The sequence below is a fragment of the Terrapene carolina genome, unplaced genomic scaffold, assembly GCF_002925995.2.
Source record: "Terrapene carolina triunguis isolate 2854851 unplaced genomic scaffold, T_m_triunguis-2.0 Scaffold58, whole genome shotgun sequence".
Taxonomy (NCBI): Eukaryota; Metazoa; Chordata; order Testudines; family Emydidae; genus Terrapene; species Terrapene triunguis.
The window spans coordinates 15,730,597-15,753,709 of NW_020664409.1; positions in this window are offsets into that span (position 1 = coordinate 15,730,597).

Here is a 23,113-nt window from a genome sequence, read left to right on the forward strand (position 1 = left end):
ACCTCAGATTAAAGTGATTTTAGAAGAAGGCGCTGAATAGGAAAATAAATCAGCATTGGTGTCAGTTTGTTTTATTTCAATAATAGTCACCATGGAAACAAAGTCACTGACCTATTTCTTTTCATACATAAAAGTTAACAATAGGGGTTCCAATTTTCATACATACAACTTTTAGTACCAGCAATTTACCTTACAGAATGTCCATAAAGTGCTATTTTATTGAACCTACATTTTTTCCCTTTAAGGCTTATTTTTATTTATTTTCCCCAGTTTCCTTCGCCAGGGATCTATTTTCTTGTACAGAGACAATGAAAGCTCAGCGCCATCATTAGAAATCCAGATTGCTTCTATTTTTGTTTTACCTACCTTGCACATAGGTGCAGAGAATCTAATGCTGACAGTGACTGTAAACCCTCAGTCAAGCAGCAATACTCCCCGACATGCATCTACTACCACTTTTGAATCAGATGAATTTAAGATTAATTAGTACTATGCCATTTTAAATACTGTACACCATTACTATCAAAGAGGGGCATCTTCCAAATGACATGCTAGCTCTGATAGAGTTGACACCTTCTTGCTCACAAGAGAACAGTCCTTCCCAATACAGACATTCCCAACCCAATTTTGCCTTGCGACATTTCCTTTGCTGAATTTACTCATGCCAAATGGTTTGAAATCTATGTGTATATTTTTTGCTTATTGTATATTACTCCCATTATCTCTAAGAGGAATCACATGTGCTTATTACGCAAAGGAATATGTCTCTAAGTGCCATTAAATCACAAATGGAATGTTTTTAAACATTTGGCCCCCAAAGCAAGTGTGTATATATTACATACACACTGGAAAAGGAAAGTTCATCATAGCAAACACCATAAAAACAGCAGCATTAAGTAGCATCTGTCTATTTCCTTTTAATATTTGGAATCACACACACATAATATATAATACACATTTGTGTATAATATATGATGATCATAAAAACAATTGTGTGTGTGAGAAAGAGAGAGAGAGATTGCGTATGGAAATGTTAAAAGAAATAGTGCTTAATGCCTGCTTTTTGCCACCATGGCTTTCCCTTCTCTTTGTACTATCTCAATAACAATTAAGTTTCTGGCACACTTGCTAAGTATTCTGGGCCAAATGCTCTTCTGGAGTAACTGTACTGAAATTCATAGGCCAATTTTTTCTCTCACTGAAACCAGTAAAAATTCAAGTAACACTGCAGTCATGTTACTTTAAATGTGAACCGTAATTATGAACAAAATTTGGCCCACAAACCAAGTTGCATGGGCACAAATCTAAGTCAGACAAAAGAGAAAGTTCCTTTTTGCTTATTGCTCTCTGAGAAGTCTGACTACCCTATCAGTCACATGGATTGCAGGCTTAAGTTAATGGCCTATGAAAACAGTTTTGTGAACTCAAGTCACTCTTGTACATAGCTGTCCACATCACAGTCACTGTATGCATTTTGGCACAGCTGAGAAGTGGGTGTTGTCTGGGATATAAATGGTTATGAGAAGTATTATTTTTAGAGACACGAATATGCCCACATTTTGGCTGTTGTGATTTCTGTAATATGCTGGACAAATGTGTTTACAATTTCTTAACTCCTATTGCCCAAATTTACTTAAACTGCCTCAGAAACAGAATATTTAAAAACATCTTTAGCTAATGCTCAGTCGACGAAACCCTCCTTTTAAAAGACATCCAACATCTCTTTTCCAGCTCTGGATTGAGAGCATTGACCTTAAAAATAAATAAAACATGTTCTGCTCCTGTTTTTTCTCTCTCTGTATCTCAGTGGACTGACACGCAGAGACTGATATGCAATCTTCCTTATTGGGTAACATTTGGCAAGTTTAACTGTTGCCATCCAATAAAGGAAGTGTTCTGTAATGACATCTGCCTATTAATTATAACAGCAATGTAGAGTCTGGACATAGCAGCCAGCTTTTGGTATCAACAAGAAGAATATGTAAAAGCCTGAGCCTGAGTTTCTGAGCACCCTCAACTTCTGTACATCTTAATGTGAACTGAGGATTCTTAATACCTTGCAGGATCAGGATCTAAGAGCAGCAGTTCTCTCATTTCCCCCCCTTTTAATACTGCCATTTTCAACCCAGAGCCAGAGCTGCTATTTGTGTTGTTGTTGTTGCTGTTGCTGCTGCTGCTGCTTTAAGGATCAGTTGATATGTGTTTCTCAGCTGGTCCGGGATCTATCATCAGAATGAGAAAATTAAATAGTGGTACCCCAAGAATTGGATTCTGGGCCTCAATTAACCAGTAGAACTCCCATGTGATATATTGGCTGCATAGTGTCCCCTCTTTAAAGTGCAGGTTCATTCAGAAAAGTAACTAAAATGGTACCATCATTTTTCTACCAAATGTTGCTCCCTGGGTATCCTGGGAGTTATCTTTGTTTATTTTACTAACAAAAATAAGTTTCTCCTTGTTAGCGCTGCAATCTAAAATAATGGCTGTGGATTCGCTGGGAGAAGCTATGTGAAATTGTTAAGTAAGATGGTACCATGTGTACACAATTACTTTTCTGACTAAAAGAGGGTACACTGTATATCCAACACACTACATGGATAATAAATTGGATTCTATTCCACCTCATACATCATAAACAAAATTGTCAGGTAAATTCTAATTTTAGAACTTAATTTGCACAAAAGAAGATTTTTCTCAGTTTCCAGGTTGAGCTTGCTGAGATGGCAGTTAAAAAGAAACCTTTTTTGAATTGATGCACTAAGCAAATTTGATATGGAAGTCATCAATAAAATCTTTAATATGGAACAAAACAATGTAATTTTAAAGGGTTACACTATAAGACAATTGAGAGAACTAATCTGAGAGAGAGATCCATAACTAAGCATGTGCAGAGACTCAAAAGACTAAATCACCATTCCTCTTCAGAACCAGTTTCCCTCTGACTTTGGACAACACCAGTAAATTCTTGTGAGATCCTTCCCACTCCCACTCCAAGCAATGCAAAGCAGTGTGTTTCAACTCTCTGACAGTTTGTAAAATGATCACTTATCTGAGTTAACCTCCCTGTATTGTATAAAATTAGTGACCTCAAAAAAAAGTCAATTGTATAAGGAAACTACATTTTAAAAGTTCAGTTGGAGGTACCTAATTGCTATTAATCTTCTCCACTCCCTGCCAGAATAAGCATTTTATAACAGCAGAGCTTACATTAGTCAGCCAGCAGGGCACTCCCTTGCATAAGGCCAAAGATTTCAAACCTGGGTGCGTAAAGTTGCCCTGAAACCCATATTTAGGCGACTAAGTAAAAATGGCCTCATTTTCAGAGGTGCAGAACACCCACAGCTCCCACTGACATCAGTGGACTTTTAAGTGGTCATGACCTCTGCATATTAGTCCCCTTTTATTTAGGCACCTAACCATGGGTTGTAGAGTCTAACCATAAGCACCCAGATTGGAACAATTTGTTCAAAAGGCCTGTCTACACATAGCTTTTGTACTGATGTAACTATTTTGGTTAGAGGTGTGATTTTTCTACCAGAATAGTTAAAATCAATACATTCTCTAGTATAGACACAGTTGTATTGATATAAAGGTGCCTAATGCTGGTGTAGCATATTTCCCCTCCTGTACAGGAATATGCTATATCAGTATAAGCACTTTTATACTAGCATATCTGTGTCCACACTAGGGGAGTTACACTGCTTTAACTATACAAGCATAGTAAAATAGTACAGTTTTTGTGTGTTGACAAGCCCTAAGGCTAGAACTGATTTCCTGTGAAAAACTCTCAAAGCTGAGTTCAAATGTGTATTTTTCAGTATCACCAGATGGCGTTGTGGTGAAGTTCTGCTTTGCTCTTAGGAGAATGTAACTTTTGTGATGGCTGCTGTTATTTTGTCATGTAACATATTATAATAACAATGTGGTTTGTGTTTTAGGGATTTATTTCATTAAAAGAATGTGTAAATTGAGCATAGATAATCTAAAAATAATTCTCTGTGCAATCTCAGTGTGAAAGTAACTCAGCATGGACTGAACGCAATCTACATTAAGGAAAAGACCACTTCCTGACAATGGTTGTTAGCAATGGATCTCTCCTAGGCCGCATCCACCTATCTATCCTCCCCCCGCCCCCACACGACACACAAACTGTTGCTGAAACTGTTAAACTGTCAGTGCAGATGGCAGTTTGTAGCCAAATTGGATCTATAGAATTCAGGAAATGGGAGACACAGAAAACTCAGAGGAAAATAGGGAAACGCCTCAGAAGCTGGGAATGGGGACAAGGTGAATTGGTTTGACCTGATTTGGCTTCAGAGAATTAAAAGTTGATACTTTCCTGAGCTTCAGCCAGTGGCAACATCAGAATTATATATGTGTTATCTATGCATGACCTAACGTATTCCAGAGGTAATCTTGATCAGGGTAGAACTCTGTCACCGGTTTATTTTTACTTTGTAATTCCTTTCTAGTCATTAAAGTTCTAATGTAAGGTACAGTATTCCTTGTGGGCATTTGCTTTTATTAACAACTGATATATGTGCACTACAAGTAAATCCTAAAGCTAGGAGAATTGGTTACAAATTGGTGACAGCAGGTTATAAAGTACAGAGTACCTCAAGCAGGCAATCTTCTCATGGCTTTTGCCTAACTGTGAAAAAATCTAGAACTGAACCCATCTCTGAACCTTGATCTCCCAAGAGGCTACTAAAATGAACCAATACATTAATTTATAAATTACAAAGGACAGCGTGGGTGGGTTTTCTTTTTTCTTTTTTTAAAGATTCTAGGCTGGCTGTTGACTTGTTTTTGGGTCAGCAGCCATACTACACAATTCAGACTTCCCAGTATTATTGTATAAAAATTTTTGATTGTTGATGTTCTCAAATAATATCTCCCTGCAGAAATACTCTCAAACCAGACTTTATATAGAAGCTCTTAGAGGCTCCAGAAGAAAAAAAGCCAATTAGATAAAAACTAATTTAAAATGATTAAATATAATGTTTACCAAGCAAAAGCGATATGGATAAGCACACACTATATCATCCCCAATTATTTCAAAGGAAATGCATCAGGTGGCCATTGTTCCATACCATAGTTTTCCACCTTTATGAAATCAAAGCAATTTTTGTTTTTTCTATGCATATATTCAGCATAGTGCTTTAAGTAAGAGTTGGTGGGTTACACATTATTTCAAGGGTCTATTCTCATATAAATGACATCTGTTTATTTTAAGGAATTATTCAAAGAGAAAGGACTCATACATATTTCAGTTCAATTGTAAAAAGTGCAGTATGAGGGGGGGTTCTTTGTTGTTGTTTGTCCTTTCCATGTGAGAGCGTAATGAATTGCCCATGGTATGTGGGTGCCCAGGGAGGTGAGAGTGGGGGTTGATACACACAGACACATCAGATGGGCCCGAGGAAATACATCTCCTTTTATACTCAGAAATGAAAGTGATCTTTTACAAAGGAAATCTCTAACAGTTGATCCCTGATCCTTGTACTTGTTCTATGGGAAAAATACATGTCACACTAATGCCAGGGGTCTGAATTTCAACACTTGTATCTTACTGACACACATCAGTGTGTGATGACTTTAGGTCATCGCTTCATAACCAGTCATTGTGTGTTGACATTCTAATCCTGCCATGCTGTCTCCATGCATCCAAATGTAATGATGCCTGAAATAAATTAGGGAATTTTCAAGTGTACTGCAAGTTGAGCTCACAGATGCAGGGCAGTTATGTCAAAACTGAACTGTTCAGCAAGTTTAGGGGTCAATGGCAATCCTGGCCATAAACTGGTATCTAACTCTTGTGGCTGCCCAGGAACTTCGACAAGGAAGAGAGCACTACATCCTCCCTGACATGGCTGTTAGGGTCTTTTTTCCATGCAAGAGACTTACAATTTCCCCAGTTCCCAGGAGATGACATGTCTGTTGACTTCCCAACAGGACAGAAAGGTGTGGGAGAAATACTTCAATTCACCATTCAAATCTTTGACTTCCACTTGAAAACTGAGCATTACCGTGCTAAACCCTTAGAATTTAGATTGGATGAAGATGATGCACAGAAGAGAAGATCATGAACCGCTCAGTGGGAGGAGGGTAAAAAATACACACCCAGCAGCAGCATTTTCTTTTTGGCCTAATACATGCAAGAACGTAATACAATGCCTTTCACTTTCATCTTTCTATATTGCCACTATCCGCATTTCACAGATTTTAGTTAGTAAAAATGTTGCCTTTTGGCACCCAGAAGCCACAGCGCTATAGTTTCTGCAACAAAAAACAAAATCAAGCCTCTCTTATTTGTTTTGCTATGTTTGTAACAGCCTTCCCATTAAGTGTGCCTTTCACAGCTCTCATACACTCATTCCCTGTTGGACCTAGATCAGACACACAAAAGGTCAGACTGACTTTCAAACCTTCCTGTGGCTTGGCAGGCACAGAAAAGTAAAACTTATAAAATCCTTCTTCCTGTTATTTCTTGAACAGTCCTATCTAAAATGAAATCCTTCAAGTAACCCTAACATTCTAACCACCCATCTTGAATGTCTGGCACGAACACAGGAGTCAGATTTGTCAGGAGATGAGGTCTAATTATTAGTTATTAATATTTATTCAGGCCAATATTTTCAAACTTGGGTACTTAAAATTAGGCTCCAAAATCCATATTTAGGCCCTTCAGTTAGAGTGGTTGGTTTTCAAAGCACCTGCAGCTCTAGTAACATACACTGTAATTGCCTCCAATTTTTTTTTAATTTCCTCAAGCTATGGAAATGTTCTTTGAGACAGTGTAGCAGTAGCTGATCATGGTATTGTCAGCTGAACCGCAGTGTGCAAGTGTTTATAGTAAATGTGAACAGCTATGTCACAAGCCACTCACTGTCTGCTTCATAGTAACTTTAAAAAACAATAAAAGAAAACAAAATACACCTTGCAGAAACAGAGTAACATGGATACCGATGGCACTGGATGAAAGAAGCAAAATCCAGTCAACAGTCACTTTAACACATCCTCATAGCCAAGACTATGAGGGTCTAAATGAGCTGTTATCACTCGAGAGAGATCTTGGAGTCATTGTGGATAGTTCTCTGAAAACATTCACTCGATGTGCAGCGACAGTCAAAAAAGTGAACAGAATGTTGGGAATCATTAAGAAAGGGATACATAATAAGATTGAAAATATCATATTGCCTCAATATAAATCCATGGTACGCCCATATCTTGAATACTGCGTGCAGATGTGGTCGCCCCATCTCAAAAAAGATATATTAGGAATTGGAAAAGCTTCATAAAAGGGCAACAAAAATTATTAGGTGTATGGAACAGCTTCCATGAGGAGAGATTAAAAAGACTGGGACTTTTCAGCTTGGAAAAGAGATAACTATGGAGGGGATATGATAGAGGTCTATAAAATCATGAATGATGTGGAGAAAGTAAGTAAGGAAGTGTTATTTAGTCCTTCTCATAACACAAGAACAAGGAGTTACCAAATGAAATTAATAGGCAGCAGGTTTAAAACACACAAAAGGAAGTATTTCTTCACACAACGCACAGTCAACCTGTGAAACTCTTTGCCAGAGGATGTTGTGAAGGCCAAGACTATAACAGGGTTAAAAAAAGAACTAGATAAATTCATGGAGGATAGGTCCATCAATGGCTATTAGCCAGGATGGGCAGGGATGGTGTCCCTAGCCTCTGTTTGCCAGAAGCTGGGAATGGGAGACAGGGGATGAATCACTTGATGATTACCTGTTCTGTTCATTCCCTCTGGTGCACCTGGCATTGGCCACTGTCGGAAGACAGGATACTGGGCTAGATGGACCTTTGGTCTGATCCAGTATGGTCCTTCTTATGTTCTTATGGCTAAGTAGCTGCACTGAGGAAAGCAGTGCATCATGTCAATCACTGAGAGGAGCTGCAGTCAGAGGTAAAAAATACGTCAGAGCTCATGGCCCAGCTGCGGCAACCAGCACACTTTGTAACTGAATAATCAGCTTAGCAGCAAGCAGCTTCAAGCACAAACTTCATGTCAGCCAAGGTATGAGTCTCCACACTTGCTCCAATAGGAATGACATGCTGAAAAGAGTGTTTAGCTACCTCCTGACCTAAACCGCTCTGAGTCTCCTGCTATCTCTGTTTGTTAGCCCCATTGTTAGAACCTGGGACTGTGGGGGTGGTGTGCTGCTAATACGGCTGCAGCACCACTGGAGGCTAGGGCTAGACTCCTCTAGGAGGACCTTGTGAGGCTGGCCTTGGCAGGAAGTACCGCCCAGCATAACCTGGGTGGGGACCCCTCACAGCCCACTGATTGACTGGAACCAATACTTAAACCAGGAAGCCATGATGAGAAGCTGTCTGAGCAACAACACAGACTACTTGTCTGCTTCTGCTCCAGACCCTGCTTGTAATAGACCTTAGACTCCAGGTTCCAACCCTGCTTTGTCCTTGGCTTTGCTCTTTGATTGCGATCTGTAATCAGTGCTTGACCCTACCCGTCTCCTGGCACCTGAACCTTGATCTGTCCTGTGGCCTATATTGGACTCTGACCTCCTAGTACCTGACTTGGCCTGATTTCTGCTCCAACCACTAGGTCTGACCGCCCTTGTTCTGGTTGTGACACCCATAATATATGCAGAGAGTAACTTTTAGCTAAGACATAGCTCAGCTAGGAGGAGTTACCCTGTTGACTTGCTTGCTTAGAGTTCCCATTTGACTCAGTAATGAATGCAGGTCCTGTAAGTTAATAGTAAGTTAATAGTGTAGCTGTTGGTACGTGGCTTGGGTCATATGTTTTGATGCCACTGGTGTGAAGGATTACCTGATTTGCACATGCAATGCCTGTAATAGCTCATAATCTGACTGTGCACTTTGCACATCTAACTTGCTTAAAGATCAGGCCCTGAATGTGCAGAGCACACCGACATCATATTCATCCACCAGATGGGGTACGCCACTAATTGGTTATCTGTTCTGATGTCTGGCACCAGTTGGCAGATACAACATGGCCACTCAAAGACACACCAATAAATCTTAAGCCTCTTGACAGCATGCTTCCAAGGCTGAACTCTTAACTTGCCCTTTTTCCATTGTGTTTAATATAATGGAGGCGGAGCAGGCTTCAGACTTTGGCAGATGTAAAGGACAGAGATGAGCCCCTACTAGCCCCACTAAGATAAAAATAAGTAAAACAGCTGGTAACAGGTGAATACTGTATTTCAGAAGGTCCCAGGAGATGTTTGAAATGCAGTTATCTTGATTTCACCAGATAGTTTTAAGAGCTCCCTGGATTTGCTGCAGTCATCTGTTTGCTCACTCTACCAAATAAATGTAACACACAGCTTCTCAAGTAATGAAAGGTTAAAGCTGGCAGTGATCCACAGGAAATAGGAGTGTAAGGGTGAGTGTGTATTTTGAAATACGGATGTTACAATTTCCATTCCAGCTTGCAAAACAAACCCAGACCATGTCAGTTTAATGATTTATAAGCATGTCTTTAAAAATCATTTATTCAGTTTCTCACAATGACTCTCTGATACATGCAAAGTTCAGCAGTCTGCTTATTTCTTATGCTACTAAGCATGGGCTGCTTGAGATTATTTCTGACTAAAGACCAGATTGTGGCTGCCTGTGCACAGGTGTATGAGGGGAAAAAGAAGTGCAAGGAGCCTTCATCTTATGCACCTGTTTATGAAAGGGGCCACCACAACCTCAGTCCTTGCTCACCCAGAGGTCAAGGATATGGAGGAGTCTAAGCACTGGCTGCCCTTGGGGGGTCTAGTCAGGTGGGGCAGAGCCATGTCCAACCTCCCTCTTATGCTGGTTGTTGGCCTAGGGCAGACTTGGGGAAGCGCATGCTGCACCCCGTGAAAGGGAGTAATAGCAGCCATTCTGGGGTGCATTACCTCAGTGCTTTAAGATAACAAGAACGTTTCCAGGACCTGTCACGGTGGGGAAGCCCTTGTGACTTTAGTCTTCTATTTATAGAGGGATCAATCCTGCATCCCTGAAGTCAGCAGGGCCAAAATTTTGAAGAGAGGCCACAGAATTTGTATGCACTGGATTTTGTATGTCCAGCTCAAGATACCTTGGGCCCGATTTTCAGAAATGCTGAACGCCCACAACTCCATATGAAGATAATGGAAGCTGCCAGGACTCAGCTCCTCAGAAAAATCAGACCCACAATGTTTCCAGTTGGGCACTCAAAAACAGTGGTGACTCTTGAAAATTTCACTGGAGGAGTTTTGCCATTGACTTCAATGGGAGCAGCAGCAGGTCTAGACCAGGCACAGCACGGGCAGCAACAAGAGTGGGAGAAGAAGAAACTGAAACCACAGATGTAGGCAGAGGTGGAATTATTTGTGCTCTAAATGATGATAAACATGAAGTTAAACAAGGTAAGGTGCTTGTAAGAGGATTAAACTTGGAGATTGTCATTTGTTTAATTGTAATACAAACCCCAAATGATCCTTAATGTAATGTATCATCAGACTGCAGAGAGAAACTGTTATCACATTGCGTTCCAGCTTTCATGTCAAGACATACTGCCAATTCTTCCAAGCTAAAATAGAAAGGGTAATCCTCAACTGGTGAAAACTGTCATAGCTCCAATGAAGTCAATAGAGCCATGACTACACAAGCTGAGGATCTGCCCCAAAGGGTTAGAAAAATTGCCAATGGACCAGCACCAATGGCTGCTCCACCAAGTAGATAATTTATATCAGTTTTTAGGTACCTGGAATTTGAAAGTGCTAACACTTAATATACATTTTACCTTTAGTGCTTTGTGAGCTTTCAAAATGACATTCTCAACGTTTCCAAAAACCTGATAGAATACAATTTTCCCACCAAACCTGAAACTATTCTCTGAAAAAACGTTGAAGTATTATTTTACTGAGAAATACTATTTTTTAAAATGGAAATTTCTCACTTTGGATGTTGAAATGCTGATCTTTGCCATTAAGAATTCTGGTCTGAGTCTGTCACTTCCTGAGAAGTAAGAGCTTTCAGTACCTCTCAGAAGACACTCAGCACCTTGCAGAACTGGTCCCACAGAGATTAACATCACAGTTTCAATGGTTACCATTGTATCCATCTCAAATATACCCTAGGGGTGTTTTGTCACATCCTGTATCCAAAGTTAAACTGAATTTTTTCTTTTATAGAAATGCCTATGAAGATTTTCATTTCTCCTTTTCATGTACAACTGTTTACCCCACTTGCACAGTAAAGTTAAAAAATTAGTAAAAGCAGAAATGAAAATGATCTCAACAAAAACACTTCAATGGTTAAAATTGAGAGGGTTTTAGGATTAACTCTGGCTATGGTAAACAGCAGCAGTCACCCTGAGGGGTAGAACATAGGATGGATAATGATTCAGAAGACATAGAAGCAGCGACTAGCCCTCATTGGTTTGTATCACCAAGAGAATACTTGGATTCTATTCAAAGGGAACATTTGCCAGTTTTGAGCTGATTGGAATAGATAGCTAGACATGAAGAAGATTTATTAATCGTTTGCTATGGACTGAATAGGGAAAAGTTTAAGGTCTCCCTGGGATCACCCACTGTACCTAAGATTTATTTGATAATTATTATATTTAAAAAAAAAAATTTTTTTGATTACGAGGGTAGTGCTTTCCCATACCACTTTTTCAACAGGTTTGGTACCAATGCAAAATGGGATGAGATGGTCAAACATGAAAAGTTTGAAATCCAGCTATTAAAATGTGTATTGGGTAAATGTTTACTCTATTGCATGTTCATTTATTTTTCTTTCGAACCTTTGAGTCTCCTTAATGCTTCACTGAGACATTAATTCTCTTTGGAAAACAGGACATGGATAATTAAACAAGTGAGAGAAACTAGTTTATTCAACTGTCTGGAGATTCAAAGAACCAACTGCATTTAAAAGGAGTTAAATCACATTCAGTTGACACCATGCGGAATCAGGGATTCACTGAAACTATAAGCATATTAATTCTATGGAAAATACAACTTAATTAACTGAAACTATCTTCTTAATGAAAAGAGAATTAACTTCTGATTGTTTATAGCATATAGTATTTGCTTGCTTTGTGTTATTTGGAACTATACCCACTCATGTCGTTAGCCTGAGAGCAGCTCAAGACAGAGATTATGTTCTTTATACTGCACACTAATCAACTGTAAAGATCTGTGCATGTCCTATGGGGCTCTATACATGACTGTAAACTTTTTGGGGCAGGGACTGACACCTTCTCTAGGTTTATTCTGCACCTAGCACAATGGGCCCCAAACTGGCTGGCTTATAGATGCTACTCTAAAATGAATGCTAAATAACAGGTGTTTTATACCCACAATATATACTCCTACATTAAAATAGAGCTAACTGTGCTTTATTTGCAGCAGCAGTACCTGGGAGTTACAAAGAAATATTGCCTGCCTGATCTGGACATTGTTTGATTGTTTGTTTGTTAAGGTTAGTCTCAGTTATGTGTGGAATGTTTCTATGGTCCTTGTTGCTTGGGGCAGCCAGTGCCTAACTTTACAATTATCTCATTTTTTGAAAAAAGTTTCCTAGATCACTTTTTAAAATCTTTTACATAGCAATCAGTGAAATACGATACATACTCATTTCAATCCCCCCCGCATCTGCAAATGTGACTGAAAATAAAATTTTCTCTCTATAGACACAAGTTCATGGGGGGAAGGGATAGCTCAGTGTTTGAGCATTGGCCTGCTAAACTCAGGGTTGTGAGCTCAATCCTTGAGAGGGCCAGTTGGGGATTGGTCCTGCTTTAAACAGGGGGTTGGACTCAATGACCTCCTGAGGTCCCTGATATTCAGTTTTTCATTTGTTCTAACACTCTAAGGGTCAGATTCAATGCTGTACATATTTCCTTTTTTATTACAAGTTGAGTGAGTAAGATAATGAAAATTTCCATGTACCTTAGAATCCATCTGATTTTGGCACCTTTTAAAACACTAGCACTTTCTGATCTACCTCTTGATCATGAGTGTGTTAACGACTTTCTAGAAAGGCATGGGATATATTTTGACTGACTCTGGACAAAAGTAGCAAATGAAGAAATGTTTCCGAAGGGAGCATCTGTCTCCAGAGGCTTTAGAACCAATTCCAAATGCATATACGACTGCTGACTCTTAATTGGAAAATTTACACTTTTGACTGACTTCAGTCTTTAACCATTAAGAGAATATGTATTTAGGCCAAATTTTCAAAGGTATTTGCCTATCCATATCTATTTGTGCATGCAGACTGAGTGCTTAGATTTCAATTAGCTGATTTGCTTACACAAATAACTGTTTGCATGCACAAATGCAGGTTTGCTTACATAAATGACTGCGTCTGCAAATATTGTGTGTGGTTAAAATAAAAAGCCCGCTAATTATGTTCACCAGTACCCTAAAAATTTATGTTGGGGGTTTAATTGTGCATTTACACACAAAAAATCACCACTCCTTATTAATTTCTCCACATATCTCTAAAAGTCTTGTTATAGTTTCTTATATCTCTGAAACTGCTTCACTAATTTGATTGTTTCAGCAATGCCCTGATTCAGTAAAACACCTAAATGCGTGCTTCACTTCAGTGAGACTTAAGTGCATGCTTAAAGTTAAGCATGTGCTCATGTGCTTTGCTGAATTAAGCCCTAAATTATCTAGGTTTGATGAACTATTCTCCATTTTCCCTAACTTTTTAATAACACATTGTGAGGGAAACACATCACAATGGAAATTGCTTATAGAGAGTGCAGCAATAAAGATTGTCAGGTATATTTTATGGTCAAGTTTCTTTTGTTCTCAAAGCAGACCTGAATGAGGGATAAGAAATTCAAACACATGCTGTGTATTTTGTATTTCCATAGTTGTTAGGGAAATGAGGATCCTATTGATCTGCAGGTTTCTTAGTAGTTCTCCAAAAATGAAGTCTGTGACATTTATCTCTCTAGGAAAATGTATGGGTTGGCCTTTGAATGTTATTTGACAGGACAAATATTTATGTTTACTAGAACTGACCAACTTATTAACTGTGAATCACATTATTCAGAGAATAATCAATGTGCGGCTGGAACTCCAGAGTCCCAAGAGCTATTTCTAAAGAACATTTAGTCTAGGGAAAATCCTGGATGTGGTTTCTAGGACATTTGTCTTGATTTCAAACTGGGATAGATAGATATTGTAGAGAAGCGTTGCACGGATTAGTCATCAGCTAGTGTTCTTTAAGGTCTTATGAGTGACACTCAGGCACAGCCCTGAGCAGGCAGCTGTGAGAAGTCACACTGCCCTGGGCATAGGGTACCCAGGTGTCCGGAACACCTGGTCGAAAAAGGACCCTGGCGGCTCCGGTCGGCACCACTGACCAGGCCATTAAAAGTCTGGTCGGTGGCACAGCAAGGGCCTGGGGCTAAGGCAAGCTCCCTGCCTGCCCTAGCTCCGCATGGCTCCTGGAAGCAGCCACCAGGTCCCTGCAACCCCTAGACTCATGGACGGCCAGGGAGACTCTGCGCACTGCCCCCATCCCGAGGGTTGGCTCTGCAGCTCCCGTTGGCCGGGAACTGCAATCAATGGGAGCTGCAGATGTGGTGCCTGCGGGCACGGAGCCTCCCTGGCCGCCCATGCGTCTAGGGGTTGCAGGGACCTGGTGGCCGCTTCCTGGGAGCTGCAGTAAGTGCCACCGGGACCCCTCACCTCTAGCCCGACTCCAGAGGCCACACCCCCAGCTGAAGCCTGAATCCCCCTCCTGCACTCCGAACCCCTCGGCCCCAGCCCGGAGCTCCCTCCTGCACCCCAAACCCCTCACCCCCAGCCCCATCCCAGATCCTGCACCCCCAGCCGGAGTCCTTACCCCCTCCTGCACCCCAAACTCCTGCCCCAGCCCGGTGAAAGTGAGTGAGAGTGGGGGAGAGCGAGCGACATAGGGAGGGGGGATGGAGCAAGCGGGGGTGGAGCCTCGGTGAAGGGGTGGGGCAGGGGGTGGGGTAGGGGTGTTCGGTTTTGTGCGATTAGAAAGTTGGCTACCCTACCTGGGCAAGGGATTATGACTCCTTGAGGCACAGTCCCTTCCCTAGTGCCTCAGTCCATTGGTGGACTGAAAGCTGTGAGCCATTCTATTCCTACCAGTGAGCAGGCAGTGCTGATGGGGAGGGCAGGCCATAAGGGCCAGCTCCAGACACCAGCTTAGCAAGCAGGTGCTTGGGGCGGCCACTCCGGAGGGGGGCAGCACGTCCAGCTATTCGGCGGCAATTCGGCGGAGGGTCCCTCACTCCCGCTCAGAGCGAAGGACCTCCCGCCGAATTGCCGACGAAGTGCCTCAGATCGCGATCGCGGCCTTTTTTTTTTTTGGCTGCTTGGGACGGCAAAAACCCTGGAGCCAGCCCTGCAGGCCATCATCCTGCCTCCTTCCTAACTGTGTTGGGAAAAAATTAGACCACCTTAGGTAAGCAGTGGAGTTCCTAAACTCCCACAATTGCAGGAGTTGCAGCTATCCCTGGCCCTCATATATGATGCACAGAGGGGGAGAGAACACTCTTTGCAACTAATCATACTGTGCACCTACTAAAAGGCAAAAGTCAATGACCTAACTTATTTATAGAATGTTTTTATTATTGCTTTTTAAACTGACAAGTCATAGAATCATAGAATATCAGGGTTGGAAGGGACCTCAGGAGGTCATCTAGTCCAACCCCCTGCTCAAAACAGGACCAATCCCCATCTAAATCATCCCAGCCAGGGCTTTGTCAAGCCTCACTTTAAAAACCTCTAAGGAAGGAGATTCCACCACTTCCCTAAGTAACCCATTCCAGTGCTTCACCACCCTCCTAGTGAAATAGTGTTTCCTAATATCCAACCTAAACCTCCCCCACTGCAACTTGAGACCATTACTCCTTGTTCTGTCATCTGGTACCACTGAGAACAGTCTAGATCCATCCTCTTTGGAACTACCTTTAAGGTAGTTGAAAGCAGCTATCAAATCCCCCCTCATTCTTCTCTTCTGCAGACTAAATAATCCCAGTTCCCTCAGCCTCTCCTCATAAGTCATGTGCTCCAGCCCCCTAATCATTTTTGTTGCCCTCCACTGGACTCTTTCCAATTTTTCCACATCCTTCTTGTAGTGTGGGGCCCAAAACTGGACACAGTACTCCAGATGAGGCCTCACCAATGCCAAATAGAGGGGAATGATCATGTCCCTCGATCTGCTGGCAATGCTCCTACATATACAGCCCAAAATGCCGTTAGCCTTCTTGGCAACAAGGGCACACTGTTGATTCATATCCAGCTTCTTGTCCACTGTAACCCCTGGATCCTTTTCTGCAAAACTGCTGACTAGCCACTCGGTCTCTAGTCTGTAGCAGTGTATGGGATTCTTCCGTCCTAAATGCAGGACTCTGCACTCGTCCTTGTTGAACCTCATCAGATTTCTTTTGGACCAATCCTCTAATTTGTCTAGGTCCGTCTGTATCCTATCCCTATCCTCCAGCATATCTACCACTCCTCCCAGTTTAGTGTCATCTGCAATCTTGCTGAGGGTGCAATCCATGCCATCCTTCAGATCATTAATGAAGATATTGAACAAAACCGGCCCCGGGACTGACCCTTGGGACACTCCGCTTGATACCAGCTGCAAACTAGACATGGAGCCATTGCTCACTACCCATTGAGCCCGACGATCTAGCCAGCTTTCTATCCACCTTATAGTCCGTTCATCCAGCCCATACTTCTTTAACTTGCTGTCAAGAATACTGTGGGAGACAGTATCAAAAGCTTTGCTAAAGTCAAGGAATAACACATCCACTGCTTTCCCCTAATCCACAGAGCCAGTTATCTTGTCATAGAAGGCAATTAGGTTAGTCAGGCATGACTTGCCGTTGGTGAATCCATGCTGACTGTTCCTGATCACTTTCCTCTCCTCTAAGTGCTTCAAAATTTATTCCTTGAGGACCTGCTCCATTATTTTTCCAGGTTCTGAGATGAGGCTGACTGGCCTGTAGTTCCTCGGATCCTCCTTCTTCCCTTTTTTAAAGATGGGTAGTGCCTTTTTCCAGTCATCCGGGACCTCCCCCGATCGCCATGAGTTTTCAAAGATAATGGCCAACGGCTTTGCAATCACATCACCCAACTCCTTTAGCACCCTCGGATGCAGTGCATCCGGCCCAATGGACTTGTGCTCATCCAGCTTTTCTAAATAGTCCTGAACCACTTCTTTCTCCACAGAGGGCTGGTCACCTCCTCCCCATACTGTGCTGCCCAGTGCAGTAGTCTGGGAGCTGACCTTGTTCGTGAAGACAGTGGCGAAAAAAGCATTGCGTACATTAGCTTTTTCCACATCATCTGTCACTAGGTTGCCTCCCCCATTCAGTAAGGGACCCACACTTTCCTTGACCTTCTTCTTGTTGCTAACATACCTGAAGAAACCCTTCTTGTTACTCTTAACATCCCTTGCTAGCTGCAACTCCAAGTGCCATTTGGCCTTCCTGATTTCACTACTGCATGCCTGAGCAATATTTCTATACTCCTCCCTGGTCATTTGTCCAATCTTCCACTTCTTGTAAGCTTCTTTTTTGTGTTTAAGATCAGCAAGGATTTCACTGTTAAGCCAAGCTGGTCACCTGCCATATTTACTATTCTTTCTACACATCGGGATGGTTTGTTCCTGCAACCTCAGTAAGGATTCTTTAAAATACACCTCTCCTGGACTCCTTTCCCCCTCATGTTATTCTCCCAGGGGATCCTGCCCATCAGTTCCCTGAGGAATCAAAGTCTGCTTTTCTGAAATCCAGGGTCCGTATTCTGCTGCTCTCCTTTCTTCCTTGTGTCAGGATCCTGAACTCAACCATCTCATGGTCATTGCCTCCCAGGTTCCCATCCACTTTTGCTTCCCCTACTAATTCTTCCCTGTTTGTGAGCAGCAGGTCAAGAAGAGCTCTGCCCCTAGTTGGTTCCTCCAGCACTTGCACCAGGAAATTGTCCCCTACACTTTCCAAAAACTTCCTGGATTGTCTGTGCACCGCTGTGTTGCTCTCCCAGCAGATATCGGGGTGATTGAAGTCCCCCATGAGAACCAGGTCCTGTGATCTAGTAACTTCTGTTAGTTGCCGGAAGAAAGCCTCGTCCACCTCATCCCCCTGGTCTGGTGGTCTATAGCAGACTCCCACCACGACATCACCCTTGTTGCTCACACGTCTAAACTTAATCCAGAGACTCTCAGGTTTTTCTGCAGTTTCATACTGGAGCTCTGAGCAGTCATACTCCTCTCTTACATAAAAAGCAACTCCCCCACCTTTTCTGCCTTGGCTGTCCTTCCTGAACAGTTTATATCCATCCATGACAGTACTCCAGTCATGTGAGTTATCCCACCCTCAGTTATTCCAATCACATCATAAATCCTTGACTGTGCCAGGACTTCCAGTTCTCCCTCCTTGTTTCCCAGGTTTCTTGCATTTGTGTATAGGCACTTAAGATAACTCGCTGATTGTCCTGCTTTCTCAGTATGAGGCAGGAGTCCTCCCCTCTTGCGCTTTCCTGCTTGTGCTTCCTTCTGGTATCCCACTTACCTCAGGGCTTTGGTCTCCTTCCCTCGGTGAACCTAGTTTAAAGCCCTCCTCACTAGGTTAGCAGGCCTGCTTGCGAAGATGCTCTTCCTCTTTTCATTTGGTGGAGCCCATCTCTTCCTAGCAATCCTTCTTCTTGGAACACCATCCCATGGTTAAATAATCCAAAGCCTTCTCTTTGACACCACCTGCGTAGCCATTCGTTGACTTCCACAATTCGATGGTCTCTACCCGGTCCTTTTCCATCCACAGGGAGAATGGACGAGAACACCACTTGTGCCTCAAACTCCTTTATCCTTCTTCCCAGAGCCACATAGTCTGCAGTGATCTGCTCAACGTCATTCTTGGCAGTATCATTGGTGCCCATGTGGAGAAGCAGGAAGGGGTAGCGATCTAAGGGCTTGATGAGTCTCGGCAGTCAAATGGGTGCAGAATGATTTAGAGCAGAGGTTCATTCAGTAGTAGTAGCTGCATTCAGGTGGTCTGCGGATAGTTCCCTCTAAGGTGTGCGCCTGGGCGGCCGCATACAAGAGAAAGAAGGGCCACCCACTTAATTAGTGGAGCTGCGCAGGCGTGGCTCCACTAATTAGGTGCCTGGACCCTGGAGAAGACACACATGTAAGGTGAGGTGGTGGTCTTGGGGGGGAATAGGGGATAGGTGGGAAGGGGCAGTGGGATGAGAAGAGAGGGTGGGGGGAATTTGGGACATGCAGGGCTGCAGCGGCCAGAGAAAGAGGTGACTTTCCCCAGCTCCAGGGCTGCGGCTGCCAGGGAGAGATGGCCCTCCTTCCCAGCCTCAGCTCAGGGGCTGCTGCGGTGGGGAAGCGAGGGAGAGAACCCCCTTCTTCCCAGCCCAGCTTGGGGGCCACCACGGCAGGGGAGAGAGGGAGAGACCCCCCCTCCTTCCCAGCCCCAGATCGGGGGCTGCCGTGGCGGGGGAGAGAGGGCACATCCATCACATTAGAAAAGTAAGATTACTGATATTAAACTATGAGTTGTGTGCTTTTATTTGTAGAACAAAAAAAATTAATTATTATTAAGTTTTTTTTATATAGTGCTTTTATCCAAAGTGCTTTACAATTGTTAGCTAACGGTACAAACAACATTTGGAAAGATCATTAAGTGGTCCGCTGAGATCCTCAGCAATCCTCTTGCCAGCAAGTTAAAAAAGTATGGATTGGATGAATGGACTATAAGGTGGATAGAAAGCTGGCTAGATTGTCGGGCTCAACGGGTAGTGATCAACGGCTCGATGTCTAGTTGGCAGCTGGTATCAAGCGGAGTGCCCCGGGGTCAGTCCTGGGGCTGTTTTGTTCAACATCTTTATTAATGATCCGGATGATGGGATTAATTGCACCCTCAGCAAGTTCGCAGATGACAGAGTGACCTAGACAAATTGGAGGATTGGGCCAAAAGAAATCTGCTGAGGTTCAACAAGGACAAGTGCAGAGTCCTGCACTTAGGAAGGAAGAATCCCATGCACTGCTACAGACTAGGGACCAAATGGCTAGGCAGCAGTTCTGCAGAAAAAGACCTGGGGATTACAGTGGACAAGAAGCTGGATATGAATCAAAAGTGTGCCCTTGTTGCCAAGAAGGCTAACGGCATATTGGGCTGTATTAGTAGGAGCATTGCCAGCAGATCGAGGGAAGTGATTATTCCCCTCTATTCAGCACTAGTGAGGCCACACCTGGAGTACTGCGTCCAGTTTTGGTTCCCCCACTACAGAAGAGCTGTGGACAAATTGGAGAGAGTCTAGCAGAGGGCAACGAAAATGATTAGTGGGCTGGAGCACATAACTTACGAGGAGAGGCTGAGGGAACTGGGCTTGTTTAGTCTGCAGAAGAGAAGAGTGAGGGGGGATTTGATAGCAGCCTTCAACTACCTGAAGGGGGGTTCCAAAGAGGATGGCGCTCGGCTGTTCTCAGTGGTGGCAGATCACAGAACAAGAAGCAATGGTCTCAAGTTGCAGTGCGGGAGGTCTAAATTGGATATTAGGAAACACTGTTTCACCAGGAGGGTGGTGAAGCACTGGAATAGGTTACCTAGGGAGGTGGTGGAATCTCCATCCTTAGAGGTTTTTAAGGCCCGGCTTGACAAAGCCCTGGCTGGGATGTTTTAGTTGATGTTAGTCCTGCTTTGAGCAGGAGGTTGGACTAGATGATCTCCTGAGGTCTCTTCCAACCCTAATATTCTATGATTCTAATTTTGAAGTGATCTGCAGGGGAAAAAAAGTTTAAGAACCACTGATTTAGAGGGACTATCTGTTCCAAACTATGGGAAGCAGTTCTTTGGAACAAATCCACTTCCCCAGATCCCTTGCCCACACCCCCAGCTACTCAGGGTCCCCTGGCAGCAGAATTGATGTGGTTCTGCTGCACAAAAGTTGGGGTGGGAGTTTGGATTATTGGGGGCTGTGTGAGGAGCAGGGGCACATCCCCAGCACAGCATGGAGCTCTGTTCCACACACACAGTGGTGTTCAGATGGTGGGGGGGTACAGACCAGGGAAGGGTGGGCTGGAGATCTTCTGCTATGTAGATCCTCCTGTACATACCTTGCCCATTGTCTGGGCACCATGCAGCTCTACTCTTTAGGGACCTGAGCCTAAGCCCAGTGAAGTCAATGGAAAGACTTCCTGTGGTGGCATGCGGATGGCAGGGAATGGGCGGGAAAAGGAAAAGCTGAAGCTCCCATCCGCTTCTCCCTTTCTCCTTCATTCCTGTGTGCTGGAGGGAACCACATAAGGGATCTCCAAGGTTACCTCAGTCACTGGATTGCAGCTGCTCTGCAGTCTGAAGGGGAGGATTCCTTGCCCACTGCCACACATCTGTTTAGCGCCTGACCTAGGCACTCAGGTTGGCATTGGGCAGAGCATTGCCCTATATGCCTAATTCAACCTAAGACCTTGCACAGAATATATTGAATGCCAAAGAGTTGCAAATAAATAGCTTAACAGCAGGGATGTCATGGAGAAGTGAATGATCTGGAGAGAACTGGACTCTCATATTATAACCTAAAAAAAAATGTGTGCATACTGGACCAAAATACCATGTGATCAGTGTGAGCTAACGTTCTGATTTACCTTGTAGATTACATTTCATTCTCCTCCATTCTGATTTTTTAATATTGTCCACATCATCCACATTTTAAAACATGTGCAGATATAGTTTATTTTAGGTACAGAGTTATGATTGTGTAAATGGAGTAACAATTTCACACCTACAGTTCAAGACTGGTTCATTGCATTGCTGAATGTTTCCAGTGTACATATAATTTTATAAAATACAAAATGAAGTGTAAGAAAGAGGCCTAATTTGGGGAAACTTCTAGAATCATATTAAGCAGTATAGGAATATCTGCACCATTTATATTAATAACTTTCTCTCAAATCATAGTATTTTGGAGCTTAGGATAACATTTATCAGGTGCTTATTGTATTAATTTGAACTATTTGTTTTTTAAAGAGCCAAATCCTCAGGTCTTAAGCTTTTACTCATTCATTATGCCAGCAAATTTCTGTTGATTTCAATAAAAAAGGAGAAAAGTATTCAGGATTTGGCTATAAATATTTAATTAGTTTTGCACAAATTCTGCAACCCAGAATCTATTCATATGTTCTAGGCACCCTTAACATAACTTAAAAATGCATTACAAGTAACTCCCTCAAAGTACAGCATTACAGTTCAGTATAACCCACCATCAGCAAACCAGGAATCTTAGCTCAAGTCTTCCTTCCCCAGCACCCCCTACCAACAATTCTCCACCATTATAGTTAGCATTCGCCCGCCCATCACCCCAATTTTAAAGGCCTATGGAAAACATGAGTTTTGTCAAGTGCCTTGAACATCATCGGATTTGGGCTATTTTGGACTAAGAGGGGGTTGCAAATTTGATAGTTGAGGAACCCTGACAGAGAACACCTGGTCAGCAGCTCCTTCTCATTTATACCGATGGGGCTCCCACTGGTTTTGCTAAAATGATTTTAACAGAAATGAAAAACTAAGAAAAAAACAAAAGAAAAGCCTCCATGAGAGAGTGCACAGCATGTGTCTGTGTTCACTGAAAGAGGCCGGAGCAAGACAGAATAAATTGGCATCTGAAATCTGCACACAGTTCATAGAAATGTAAAAGTACATTGCAGAGAAAACAAAAGGCAAGACAGTTTCATTTGCCTCCCTCATTTTCACCCACTGCGAGGCTCCAATGCACTTAAGTAGTATTGCCAAAGTGTGCAACTAGGGTGCTTAAATGAGAGCATGATTTTCAGATGAGATGAGCGGCTTCAACCACGTTTATTAGGGACCCTGTTCAGCAAAGTAGTTAAGCACATGCTTAACTTCAATGTAACTTGAATTTCAATGTGATTTGAGTACTTAACTCCCTTAGGCTCTTTTGAAAATCCAGGCCTCACTGTAACTTTAGGCACCCCAGTCTGAATATGTTGGCTTAAATGATTTGCTTGGGAGACACTGGGCTAGTGAACAAAAGACGTGAACTTAGCAGGCAGCATAACAGAGTCCCAATTTTTGCTCCCACACTGTCTGGCTATATTACCT